We start from the raw sequence: 14,339 nt of genomic DNA, 5'->3' as shown, positions 1-14,339 counted from the left end.
ACTAAGTCGCGAAATCTATATTTGAATCCTCAGCCTAAGAACCTTACATCTGAGTGGATTCAGCTGCCACGGGCATGTGATAAAAATGGCACTGACAGCGTGCGTGCCTGACGAACTATGCGGGATTATTATAATCACACACATGAGATTACATCTGTGAAGTTTACTTGGAAAATAATTTTTACATTTATGAAATCAGCTTTCATATGGTAAGCCTGTCCATAAGAACAGTTCTCAACATAATGGAATGCTAAAAGATTAAAAGGTAGAGTAGATAGGGTGGTAGATGGTCGATACTGTAGTTGATACATAAACCAATGGTTAGAATTACTTTTTTCATGTACTCTCATTCAGTGAACAATAATAAACTATGATCAGTGTGATATTTGTTGAAATGGCAGCAGGGAAACGATGTGCTTAAGTAAAGAGTTGGCTCTCACATTAAAGGTGGCTGTGACTGGACTGACAATGTCTTCATGCTGCTCTCTGAAAATGTCACTAAGGGGCTGCAGCAGCCCCAGGCCCATCGTACGACAACACAATCTCTCTGCCTCATCGTTCGCTCCCTCCCCCTCCTGCAGACATAGACGCTCCAACAGGGAGAGACCTGGGGGGGGGGGGGGAGAGAGAGAGAGAGAGAGAAGAGAGAGAGAGAGGAGAGAGAGAGAGAGAGAGAGAGAGAGAAGAGAGAGAGAGAGAGAGAGAGAGAGAGAGAGAGAGAGAGAAGAAAGAAAGAAAGAAAGAAAGGGAGATTCAGACAACAGATATCTAGGGATGACACTGTTATGAAGATATAGATACTGCAGATAAAGACATGAATATTGATGATAGAGCAGTGGGCTTTTTTTAGGGTGATATGTCAGATTCAGATTCAGCCACGAGCTTTTGATCTGCATCATTACATGGGGAGAGAGGAGGACATGTGCTGATTATCCTACAAAATGCTGAAACAAAACCAGATACAATTTGTATGGATAGTTTTAGCTCCCACTAAGTAGCTAATGTATCACTGTGTGTTATTTCGTCTCGTGCCTAACAACACCCGTGGAAATATATCCTCCAAACACCGGCTTTCTCTGGCATTAACACTTAAATATAGCATTGTAAAACAGTATTGTGTTAGTACTATTATTTTATATATACTGTGTTTCAACTGCTCTGCACAACATGTATGGTCCTGAGGAGGCAAAAGAGGGCACCTTCTTAGAAATCACATGATGAAAATGTCTTTCTGCAAATGCCACGGTTTAACCTTCACATTAACAGTTGGCATTTAAACAGTACTGTACAAACCATCAAAATAACACTATTTATCAGGACCATCCTGGTCAATCCGCCTGAGGAGGAGAGGAGGAATAGTCATACCACATTGCTCAGCTGTGTGTGGTATGAAAGTGATGGAGAAAGTCATAGATGATGGGATTATTATAGAGTCGTAGATGGTGGAATTATTATAGAAATCAATGTGATAATCTGAAAATCTGTGAACAGTCCTAGACAGAGACAGGGAAGGCCTGATTTTGTAATCCAGAGAGCTCAGAAGTCATGGCATTGTGACCAGAGGAGCCTTTGGTGAGCAGAAATACTCCCCTACTGATCCATGTTCTACTGGCAGGTGATTCATTTAAAACAGTCATACTATAAATCCTCTCTAATGCTATTATAAAAATGTTATAACTTGATTTAGCGCTAAAACGTGAGCCACAGAAAAAAAATTGGTTTAAATGTCACATTTCCCAATGAAAATAGAGGCAAATTTCAATTACATACCACTAACAATGAAGGAATATAAAAGTTTTATCCGTCGCGACGCTGCAAACTAGGTTTTAACCACGCTGTGAATACAATTGGATCTTGTTCGCAAGGTAGCAAAAAAACATTCAGCAATATAAAACTAATTCTGGTCCTTGCAGCGGATGTTTGTTGGATTATGATCAGGTAAAAATGAAAAGCTATTTTAGCTATCTAGCAGTGTGATTAAAAGAACATGAAGATATCAAAATGATTGCTAAAATATGATGTTGCTCCTATTTCATGCAATAGCCATGTCATGTTTTGTCATTTATTTTCATGTCTTGTCCCTGTGCTTCCCTCTGCTGGTCTTATTAGGTTCTTTCCCTCTTTCTCTCTCTCTCTCTCCTCCTCCCTCTCTCCCTCTCCCGCTCTCTCTCTCTATCGTTCCGTTCCTGCTCCCAGCTGTTTCTCATTCTCCTAACGACCTCATTTACTCTTTCACACCTGTCCCCTATTTTGCCCTCTGATTAGAGTCCCTATTTCTCCCTCTGTTTTCCGCTCCTGTCCTTGTCGGATTCTTGTTTGATGTTTGCTGTCCTGTGTCCTTGTTCCGCCCTGTCGTGTTTTTGCCTGGAATAAAGACTCTGTTTCTTTAAGTCGCTTTTGGGTCCGCATTAATCAGCATAACAAGCCACCACTCTTTTAGATACACGTACAGTATTATGATGAACAACCTTATCCAAAGGAATAAAAGTGACACACATGAACAAAGAACAACAACAGCACCAGCAAAACAGTTTACAGGCTAGTGACCTGTCCAATTTAAACTCTGCTATTGATGTCCTCTGAAACAGATCCATGTCACATGACTGATTACTCCAATAGCTGAGGTAAACCAGGGCCAGACTGGATAACAAGATGGTCTGGCTGACCGGATAGAGTGATAAACTAATCATCAAGCTTGACAGCTCAAATCTTGGGCAAGACATAGCAACCTACCACTGTATCAAGGAATGATCTGAATAGCTAGCTATAGTAGTGCTGTGCAAATGTAAAGGACAGTGATTGTGGGTGTGTGTATCCCTCCCAGACAGTCAGGCAAAGAATGACATTGCAATGGGTGAGTGATCATTTTCACACTTCCTGCTCTGCTGCAGGAGCTGAGAGCCGAAAACAGCTGAGCCTCAGACCATCAGCATTCTGTAGCCTACTAATACTGAGATAGGAGGATATTCATGTCAACATACTGCTTAATAAGGAACAGCACAGTATGTGGGGTCGATCTTCAAATTCAATATTGTCACGCCCTGGCCTTAGTATTCTTTGTTTTCTTAATTATTTTGGTTAGGTCAGGGTGTGACATGGGGAATGTATGTGGTTTTTGTAGTGTCTAGGGTGGTTGTAAGGTTTAGGGGGTTTATTAGAGTAGTTGGGTTTATGTTTAGTATAGTAGTCTAGCTGTGTCTATGGTTGAGTGTAGGTATCTAGGAAAGTCTATGGTTGCCTGAATTGGGTCTCAATTAGAGACAGCTGGTTATTGTTGTCTCTGATTGGGAGCCATATTTAAGGCAACCATAGGCTTTAGCTGTTTGTGGGGAATTGTCTATGTTGAACGTTTGTAGCCTGTGTGTGTGTGCACTACGTTTATAGCTTCACGGTCGTTTGTTGTTTTTGTATAGTTTGTAATAGTGTTTCGTTTCATGTTCATCTTCGTAGTAAAATAAAAGAAGATGGCTTATTTTCCACATGCTGCGTTTTGGTCCGTCTCTCCTCCACACGATCGTGANATCTAGGAAAGTCTATGGTTGCCTGAATTGGGTCTCAATTAGAGACAGCTGGTTATTGTTGTCTCTGATTGGGAGCCATATTTAAGGCAACCATAGGCTTTAGCTGTTTGTGGGGAATTGTCTATGTTGAACGTTTGTAGCCTGTGTGTGTGTGCACTACGTTTATAGCTTCACGGTCGTTTGTTGTTTTTGTATAGTTTGTAATAGTGTTTCGTTTCATGTTCATCTTCGTAGTAAAATAAAAGAAGATGGCTTATTTTCCACATGCTGCGTTTTGGTCCGTCTCTCCTCCACACGATCGTGACAAATATACTGTATTATTACATTACATGACGTGATGTTTAATATCTACATCTAAATATTTATTAATGATTATTGTAATTTTACATGATGATAATTATAATTACACAATGCCATAATCCCTGTTGGGCAAAAAGGCATCTAGCTGCAATATTTACCTCCTTTCCACCAATGTTACTCTATAACTCATGAAGTACCTCTATGCTCAGTCACTTACCAGAGAAGACATCCTGATAGGGTCCTGTGGTAGTGGTCTGGACAGCTGAGAGGCATTGTCTGGTGCATAGGGTCAGACTCGCCCCTGGAAAGCCTCTCTCTGACCCCCCATGCTCCCGGAGGTCAGTGGTGGCCTCATGCCTCAATCTGAGGCCTTCCAGATCCTTGGTCCAGTCTGCAGAATGACTGAAAGGCCCGGCGATACTGCAGGACCTCTGCCTGGGGGTTCTCCATCCCTGGGGCTTGTGGCCCCCAAATTCTGCCCCAGAGCCTGGCTCCGTCCTACGAGGGCTCTGGCTTGGTGAGCCTATGGGTGAGATCAGCTGCCTGGTGGTGATCTTCACATAGGTAGGGTGGATGGGAGGACAGGGCTTGACAGTGGAGCTAGTGGAGGACGTCCTTCTGGAAAGAGATATTTTGGAACTGTAACTCTTCAGCAGAGAGACAGAATAGCTACTCTTCCTCCTGCTCAGAGACCGGAAGACTCTCCCCATGTCCCCCCCCTCCTCCCTCTCCACAGTCAGTTCCATGTTACTCACACTTCTGGATGAACCTGCGTCCGGTCCCAACCTGATGCACATGGACCCCTCGATGGCGCTACCTGCCCCATCAAAGCTCTGGCTCTGAGTTAGCTGGGAGGTCAGCACCGGGTTCTCCAGGTCGTCCTGGGTCTCCTCAGCGCTCTCATAGGACGTGATGGTGGAGTTGGTGTCTGGGAAGCTGTAGGTGCTGGTGGTTTTGGGCAGGGGGCTGTCACTGCTCCCCTCCGTGTCCGCCGAGGAAGGAACACAGTCGCTTAGTGAACCTAAATCTGACTCCCCCCAGATGCAACCCTTCCCTCTGCCTCTGATTGTCTATGCTTAGCACTTTGGTCTGGTCCTGCAGTATCAGTACCAACAGGTGTCTCATCAACCTGTCCCTTTTCCAGGTCTGACCCCAGAGTGGAGCCTACCTCCTGTGGGTCAGAGGGGTCAAGGGCTAGGTGTTTAAAATCACCATCTGTGGTGGGGGAGGTGACCCCCTCAGCCAAAGGGACAGTGACTCTATCCAGGACCACATCAGTGTTCCCATGATTCTCCCTGATACCTTGCTGGATGTCAGAGAGCAGATCCACATGCTCATCCATAGCAGAGTGGAAGCTGTAGAGGTCCCCGTCTGATTCTGAGCTTGTTCTCCGGCCCTCGTCCTCCGCCTCCGACGTTGTCAAGTGGCCATGCTCTGGGTCACCATCCGACATCATTCCCAGCTCGTCTACAGAGAGGCTAAGGTTGACCCCACCAGCTCCCTCCAACTGGGACCCCTTGCCATCCAGGATATCCTCCTTGGACAGCCCCTTTGCCTTTGACAGACTCTTCCTGATTCGCATGCCCAAAAAGACAGAGGTTTTGGCTTCCGATTGAGATTTCTTTCTTGCCACCATCTCCCTCTTTGGACTTGCCTTTCTTGGAGCTCTCAGGTTACTTTCCTCAACTCCCCCATCACAGGGGGCATCTTCCCTTGCTGCCTTCCTCTGCTTGGCCTCCTGGTTCTCCATCTTCCTAAACAGGCAGACCCCCTTGACAATCAGGCCATGCTGCTGGGGCTGGGGCTGCTGCTCCTGGGTTGTTGAACTGGCTCTTTGGGAGCTCAGCACTAATCCCTGCCTGCTCAGCGGTGTTGCGAGCAGCTATGAGGATTCTGTTGCTGAGAGGAGGCTGACAGGCTCACTCTCTCCCACCTCCTATCTGCTCTGTTGCATAATGGCTGCTGGATGAGCGACCCACCCAAGCATGTTCAATGCGAGGCTCCTCCCCGTCCAGAGAATGGCGGAAGCCTCCGGTGAGGTTGATGTTGTTGTTGCTGCTGTCTGCGGAACATGTTGGTCACACTAATTTTCACCCTGTCTTTAAAGGCTCTGGTGAAGAAGATCTCCATCAGGAAAAGCACCTAGGTCTCTACGGTCTGTATGGTCTGCATTCTGTCTGCAGGAGGGTACAAGCTGGACAGTCTAAATTAACAGAGAGAGTGGAATCATTCAGTTTATATTTAAACATCTTTACAATCAGATGAGATGCATTTTGTTTTCAAAGGAGCCAATAGCTAAGACACTAAACAAACCGCAATGGAAAATTCCTGTTCAAACTCCCTATCACTTTTAGTCACATAATATAGTCGGACCATAATGTATGCTTTCAAAGTGTCTGCTATTGCCATTATTATTAATCCATCGTCTGGAAAAATAATACAATATAATAATAGCTCTTTGGTTTGTGCTACAACAGCATTATAAACATTTCAAATATCCATTGTGGTTATTAACCCTGCCTTGTTCGTTCTCACGTTTTTTTCTCCTGCGTATTCCCTGTACTGTAACAAATATGTCAGCAGTTGTTTGTGTCATGCCTATAGTCTGAGTGAGAATATGATTCACGTAATTCAATTTCTACAGCCTGTATATCTATTAATAGCTGTGGTGTTAGGTCCAGCCTGCCTGTCTTTGCTCTAGTACAAACCCAGTGAGCTTGATATTACTTTGATCCTGACCTAACACATACCACAGTGCCATCTTCAGTACAGTAGGTTGAACTGGGAGGAAACACATCACTTGTGTTTTATCTAAGTAGTTACCATTTACACCCGCAAGGTATTTATACATGGACATTCTGTTGACTCTTGTTAGACACTTTTGTTAGACACACTAGGTTCACTGTTATCAATACATCTAGTTAATTCAAACAATGATAACTAATTGAACTTTGGGTGTGGCTCATTGGTAGCAGAAAATGCCCACTATGATACAACTATCAATGGTTAGCATTGCACTCAGATGTAAAATGCACATTCAATTACCTGAGAATTATCACTTTTGATTATGAAAATAATTACTTGAAGTTTCACTTTTCTGATCATGAATATTAATTGTTCTCTACATAGTAATAAACCAAAACTACATTAGGTCTACTGTATATTATGCATACAGTATAGTCCAACCAATAAAATACTTGCCCAGTAAACATCACCAAGCAACTGTCTGCAGTAGGCTACTGTTTATCTGTATACATTATGTGGCAGACCAGGGAGTTTGGTCAAGACGTTTACACAGATCAGACACGGACAGAGTAGGATTAGCTCGGTTTCAAGGGTGTTTATTTAAATAATAAATCAAAAAGAAAAGGATAGGACATGGACATTCTGTTGACTCTTGTTAGACACTTTTGTTAGACACACTAGGTTCACTGTTATCAATACATCTAGTTAATTCAAACAATGATAACTAATTGAACTTTGGGTGTGGCTCATTGGTAGCAGAAAATGCCCACTATGATACAACTATCAATGGTTAGCATTGCACTCAGATGTAAAATGCACATTCAATTACCTGAGAATTATCACTTTTGATTATGAAAATAATTACTTGAAGTTTCACTTTTCTGATCATGAATATTAATTGTTCTCTACCTGTCTCTTATACACATCTAGATGTGTATAAGAGACAGGAGTAGGATTAGCTCGGTTTCAAGGGTGTTTATTTAAATAATAAATCAAAAAGAAAAGGATAGGACATGGACATTCTGTTGACTCTTGTTAGACACTTTTGTTAGACACACTAGGTTCACTGTTATCAATCTGTCTCTTATACACATCTAGATGTGTATAAGAGACAGGAGTAGGATTAGCTCGGTTTCAAGGGTGTTTATTTAAATAATAAATCAAAAAGAAAAGGATAGGTCTCCCCATGAGACCCTCTCCGGGATATCGTCTTCTAGGCTCCAGGTCTTGCTGTATCCTGTTGGGATCAAAACTACACTCACTCCTGTTACCTCTGTAACTGTCCCCAACTATACGGGAGTCCTTTCTTCCCCCACTCTGTCCCTGTGTGTTGCCCTTCTGGCAGCTTTATGGGCCTTGCACAGTTGGTAAGCAATCAGCCCTTGATTACCCTCCCAATCAGTCCCAATTAGTCCTGGACGGAGCACCCGTCGAGACCTTGCACGTCCAGCAGACGGCTCCGTTGCCTCGTGATGTATACACCGTCTGTCACCAGGCCTCGACGAGTCTCCCCCCGGTGGCTGACCTGCTGTACACCACCCCCCTTTAGAGCTGTCGGGGAGGGGACTGTCATCAGTGCGATGTATGTCTCCCTTCTAGATAGAGCAGTGTTGAAGGGACAAGAACCACCTAGTGACCCGATCATTTGTGTCCTTTCCCCTGGCCATCCAGACCAGGGGAGCATGGTCCGTGACCAGGGTTAATTGGGTGCCCAAAAGGTAATACTTGAGTGTCTAGCMCCCACTTCACCGCTAGACACTCTTTCTCAACAATAGAGTACATTTTTTCTCTAGGTATCAGCTTTCGGCTGATGTACATGATGGGATGCTCCTCCCCATCGTGTATCTGGGATAGAACGGCCCCTAGTCCCGTATCACATGCATCCGTCTGGACCACCATCGGCACCTGGAAATCGGGCGTTATGAGAATCGGATGGGAGCACAGCGCTTCCTTCAGAGGGCTGAACGCCGCTTCCGTCTCGTCCGTATATTTCACTGTTTTCGAGAGGGGGGCCCTGGTTAGATGGGTGAGGGGGGAAGCTATAGCCACAAAGTTGGGGATAAACCGGCTATAGTATCCTGCCAGTCCCAGGAAGGACTTGACCTGTGTCTTGGTGCGTGGAACGGGCCAGGCACGTACTGCGTGAACCTTCCTCTCCTGGGGCTTGACGTTCCCCTGTCTGATCAAATCCCCCAGGTACTCCACCTCCTCAAAACCTAGTTTGCATTTCTTGGGGTGCACGGTCAACCCGGCTTGTCTGAGCGCGTCCACCACCGCCTGGAGGCGCGTCAGGTGCTCTTCCCAACCTTGGCTGTGGAAGGTGGTAGGCGTCGAATAAGCTTATGTCATTCCCACCCAGGCAATCATTACAGAAGCAGAGGCTACCGTCCGGTTTGGGCACCAACGCGATGGGGCTGCACCATGCACTGTGGGACTCTTCAATGACCCTCCATCCTCAGCATAGCCTCCACTTCTTGTGTCACGGTCTTCCTTCGGGCCTCCGGACTCCGATATGGTCTCTTTCGTATCGCTTCCCCGGACCGGGTACAGATGTGGTGTTCAATGAGGGTCGTGCGGCCTGGCATCTCGGAGAATACCGCCGTGTTCCGATCGACGAGCACCCTGAGCTCTTGCTTCTGGGCCGGGGTCCTCATTGATCAGGACCACCACTGGTCCCATTGGCGTCCTGGGTCCCGCCCATAACACGGCCAAGGCTGTCCTCTCGTGCCACTTCGAGGGGTTCGAAAGGGGAAAACCCAGGGGAGGACTGGGGTACTTCTCGGATTGAGAACATTAAGTGGGGTAGTAGCTGGTCCCAGTTCTTCCCGTCCTGCCGAATGACCTACCGCAGCATCTGTTTTAGTGTTGTATTGAAGCGCTTGATGAGCCCATCCATCTGCGGGTGAAAGACGGAGGTCCGGATCTGCTTGATCTGCAAGAGAGCACACAACACTTTCATTAGGCGGGACATAAACTCAGTACCTTGGTCTGTCAGGGTCTCGTTTGTGATGCCCACCCGGCTAAAAAGGTGGAACAGCTCCCGGGCGATTCCCTTGGATACCGCTGCCCGTAGTGAAATGGCCTCGGGATAACAGGTGGCATAATCTACTATCACCAGGATGTACCGGTGTCCTCATGCTGTTTTTACCAGGGGTTCCACTATGTCCATGGCGATGAGTTCAAAGGGCACCCCGATGATCGGTAGGGGGACCAATGGGTTTCGGAAGTGGGTTTTCGGGGCAGTGAGTTGACACTCCGGGCAGCTGCGACAGTAGTCTTCCACGGCCCTCCTCATCCCGGGCGGCGATCCGTTCCCGTGACTTCTCCATTCCCAGGTGCGCCCCCAACAGGTGGGTGTGGGCCAGCTGAAGAACGGTTCCCACGTACTGTCGGGGCAGCAACAATAGCTCTCGAAGTTCCCCCTGTTGGCGCGACACCTGATACAAAGGTTTATTCTTGATTTGGAAATGGGGGTATCGCCAGTCACTCACCCCCGGAAGTAGCTGTCCATCCACCGCTATCACTTGGGCTGCGGCGGCTTTCATGTTCGGATCCTCCCACTGGGCCGTCCCGAATTGTCCCCTCAGTTGGCCCCCAGTGGATGTCCTGACTGGCCCCTCAGTAGGTTGCTCATCTGGGCTCGGGGGGATGCGTCGGGTACGAACCTACAGCCGTGGATCCGTTGAGCCCGATGGGCCAGGCTGTACCTGTAGTGGCTGAGTATCTCCCGTTTGAGTCCGTCGTAGTTAGCCGCCTGTTCGTCGTTCAGGTCCCAATACGTCTTTTGGACATTCCCAGAAAGGAACTGGGCCAGCAGACTTGCCCACTTCTGCCTTGGCCATCTTTCCCTTAGCGCTGTCCATTCAAATGTACAGAGCTATGTTTCGATGTCATCGTCTTCCGTTAGCTTGATTAAAAACTGGTTTGGATGTGATTTAGGAGACGCTCCTCCTTGCAGCTTCCTGATTTCCTCAACGAGGCGGATGTTTTGTAGTCGCTGTTCCTCCAGCGTTCGTTCCTGAACCGCCTGTTGTGTTTGTTGGGCCCGGATGAACTGAGCTATCAACTCGTCCATGCTGATGCTGTGTAAACGTCAACCCTGATCTGACCACGTTATCAGGGTGCCCACATTCTCCACCACTTGTGGCAGACCAGGGGGTTTGGTCAAGACGTTTACACAGATCAGACACGGACAGAGTAGGATTAGCTTGGTTTCAAGGGTGTTTATTTAAATAATAAATCAAAAAGAAAAGGGTAGGTCTCCCCATGAGACCCTCTCCGGGATACCATCTTCTGGGCTCCAGGTCTTGCTGTATCCTGTCGGGATCAAAACTGCACTCACTCCTGTTACTTCTGTAACCGTCCCCAACTATACGGGAGTCCTTTCTTCCCCCACTCTGTCCCTGTGTGTTGCCCTTCTGGCAGCTTTATGGGCCTTGCACAGTTGGTGAGCAATCAGCCCTTGATTACTCACCAACTCCCAATCAGCACCAATTAGTCCTGGCCTGGAGCACCCGTCGAGACCTGGCACGTCCAGCAGATGGAGCCATCGCCTCGTGATGTATGCACGAGTCTCCCCCTGGTGGCTGACATGCTGTATGCCACAATTATCACAATGGGCCAAAATGAAAATCTACAATACAGTTTACATGAATAATATACTAGATATAGATACCTTCAATATATAGTAGAAGTTCCGCTACACACAGAGGAGAGAAGAGAAAGAAAGTCCTTGCCTTAGCGGTTTCTCTCCAGCATTGAGTGGAACACAATCAAGTGTCTGTGATCTCCACTAGGCTTTTCCTTTTCCTTGGTCACATGAAGAAGTGAGGTTCATCATCACATGTTTTGATTCTGAATCAAAGTGAAAGAAAATTATAGAAAATGTTCCAAGTGACAAAAAATACTAAATGTGGATGTATTGATTCCGTGTCTTCACACCTCAGAGTCAATACTTGATGGAAGCACCTTTGGCAGCCATTACAGCTGTGAGTAATTATGATTAAGATTCTACTATCCTTGGACAACTTTTAGGGCAACATACAACATACCTTCAGAAAGTATTCATACACTTGACTTTTCCCACATTTTGTTGTGTTACAGCCTGCATTTAAAATTGACGTTTTTATCACTGGCCTACTCACAATACCCCATAATGTCAAATAATGTTTTTTCTAAATGTTTACAAATTAATTAAAAATTAAAAGCTGAAATGTCTTGAGTCATTAAGTATTCAACTCATTTGTTAGGGCAAGTCTAAATAAGTTCAGGAGTAAAAATGTGCTTAACAATTCACATAAGTTGCATGTGGCTCAATAATAGTTTAAATAAAAAGATGTCGAACCGATTTCACACTACGCTTTGGTCTGAGTATGCTTACAATGACGATCGTGACAGAGAGGAAGGAAACCGCTCAGGGATTTCACCATGAGGCCAAGGATGACTTTAAAACAGTTACCGAGTTAAATGGCTGTGATAGGAGAAAACTGAGGATGGATCAACACCATTGTAGTTACTCCGAAATACTAACCTAAATGACAAACCTGTACAGAATACAAATATTCCAAAACATGCATCCTTTTTGCAATATCGCACTAAAGTAAAACTGCAAAAAAGGTTGCAAAGCAATTATCTTTTTTTCCTGAATACAAAGTTTTATTTTTGGGGCAAAGCCAACACAATGCACCACTGAGTACCATTTTTTAAGCATGGTTGTGGCTGCATCATGTTATGGGTATGCTTGTCATTGGCAAGGACTAGGGAGTTTTGGGAGATAAAAAGAAACGGAATAGAGGTAAGCACAGGCAAAATTCTAGAGGAAAAACTGTTTCAGTTTACTTTCCAGCAGACACTGGGAGGCAAATTCACCTTTCAGCAGGGCAATAAGGTGAACCATAAGGCCAAATATACACTGGAGTTGCTTACCAAGATGACATTGAATGTTCCTGAGTGGTCTGGTTACAGTTTTGACTAATATTGGCTTGACAATCTGTGGCAAGACTTGAAAATGGCTGGTTAGGCTGTCAATAATCAGCAACCAACTTGACAGAGGTTGAAGAATACTTACGTAAATGAGATATTTCTGTATTTCATTTTTAATAAATTTGAGTGAAAAAATGTGTAGATGGGTGAGAGAAAAACATCTATTAAATCAATTTTGAATTCAGGCTGTAATACAACCAAATGTGGATTAAGGGGTATGAATAATTACTGAATGCACTGTAGGTTGTATCCCTTTTTAGATAACATTTCAAGATAGCAAATGTTGAAAACTGTGCAAGGGGTGTGCAGACTTTTTCTATGCACTGTATTAAAAATGGCAAAAAACAACCAGAAATGCTACGTACAGTGCATTCGGAAAGAATTCAGACCCATTGACTTTTTCCACATTTTGTTATTTACAGCCTTCTTCAAAAATGTATAAAATAGTTTTTATCCTCATCAATCTACACACAATACCCCATAATGACAAAGCAATAACAGGTTTTTAGAAACTTTTGCAAATGTTGTAAAAAACTAAAACTGAAATATCACATTTACATAAGTATTCAGACCCTTCACTCAGTACTTTGTTGAAGCACCTTTGGCAGTGATTACAGCCTCGAGTCTTCTTGGGTATGACGCTACAAGCTTGGCACACCTGTATTTGGGAAATTTCTCCCATTCTTCTCTGCAGATCCTGTCAAGAGACATGTCCTGAAGCCATTCCTGCGTTGTCTTGACTGTTTGCTTAGGTTCGTTGTCCTGTTGGAAGGTGAATCTTCACCCCAGTCTGAGGTCCTGAGCGAGAAGGAGCAGGTTTTCATCAAGGATCTCTCTGTACTTTGCTCCGTTCATCTTTCCATCAATCCCAACTAGTCTCCCAGTCCCTGCTGCTGAAAAACATCCCCACCGCATGATGCTGCCAACACCATGCTTCACCTTAGGGATGGTGCCAGGGTTCCTACAGACGTGAAGTTTGGCATTCAGGCCAAAGAGTTCAATCTTGGTTTCATCAGACCAGAGAATCTTGTTTCTCATGGTCTGAGAGTCTTTAGGTGCCTTTTGGAAAACTCCAAGCGAGCTGTCATATGCCTTTTACTAGGGAGTGGCTTTGGCCACTCTACCATAAAGGCCTGATTGGTGGACTGCTGCAGAAATCGTTGTCCTTCTGGAAGGTTCTTCCATCTCCACAGTGGAAATCGAGCTTTGTCAGTGACCATCGGGTTCTTGGTCACCTCCCTGACCAAGGCCCTTCTCCACCGATTGCTCAGTTTGCCTGGGCGGCCAACTCTAGGAAGAGTCTTAGTGGTTCGAAACTTCTTCCATTTAAGAATGATGGAGGCCACTGTGTTCTTGGGCACTTTCAATGCTGCAGACATGTCTTTGTACCTTTCCCCAGATCTGTGCCTCGACACAATCCTGTCTCAGCGCTCTACAGACAATTCCTTCGACCTCATGGCTTGGTTTTTGCTCTGACATGCATTGTCAACTGTGGGACCTTATATAGACAGATTTGTGCCTTTCCAAATCATGTCCAATCAATTGAATATACCACAGGTGGACTACAATCAAGTTATAGAACCTGAGCTCAATTCCGTGTCTCATAGTGAAGGATCTGAATACTTATCTAAATAAGAAATGTGCAAAAATGTATTAAAACCTGTTTTCACTTTGTAATTATGGGTTATTGTGTGTATATTGATGAGGGAATGTTTTTTTAGAATAAGGCTGTAACATAGCAAAATGTGGAAAAAGTAAAGGGGTCTGAATACTTTCCAAATGCACGACTGT

General features: G+C 45.1%; 1 pseudogene; it reads right to left on the bottom strand.

The window, feature by feature from the left end:
• LOC111977934 (formin-2-like) overlaps nt 1-13,586 on the bottom strand; it is a 78,351-nt pseudogene extending 64,765 nt beyond the window's left edge.
• Nucleotides 13,587-14,339: the final 753 nt, after the last annotated feature.

Source organism: Salvelinus sp. IW2-2015, linkage group LG18, assembly GCF_002910315.2.
Source record: "Salvelinus sp. IW2-2015 linkage group LG18, ASM291031v2, whole genome shotgun sequence".
Taxonomy (NCBI): Eukaryota; Metazoa; Chordata; class Actinopteri; order Salmoniformes; family Salmonidae; genus Salvelinus; species Salvelinus sp. IW2-2015.
This window is presented reverse-complemented; position numbering and strand designations above follow the sequence as displayed.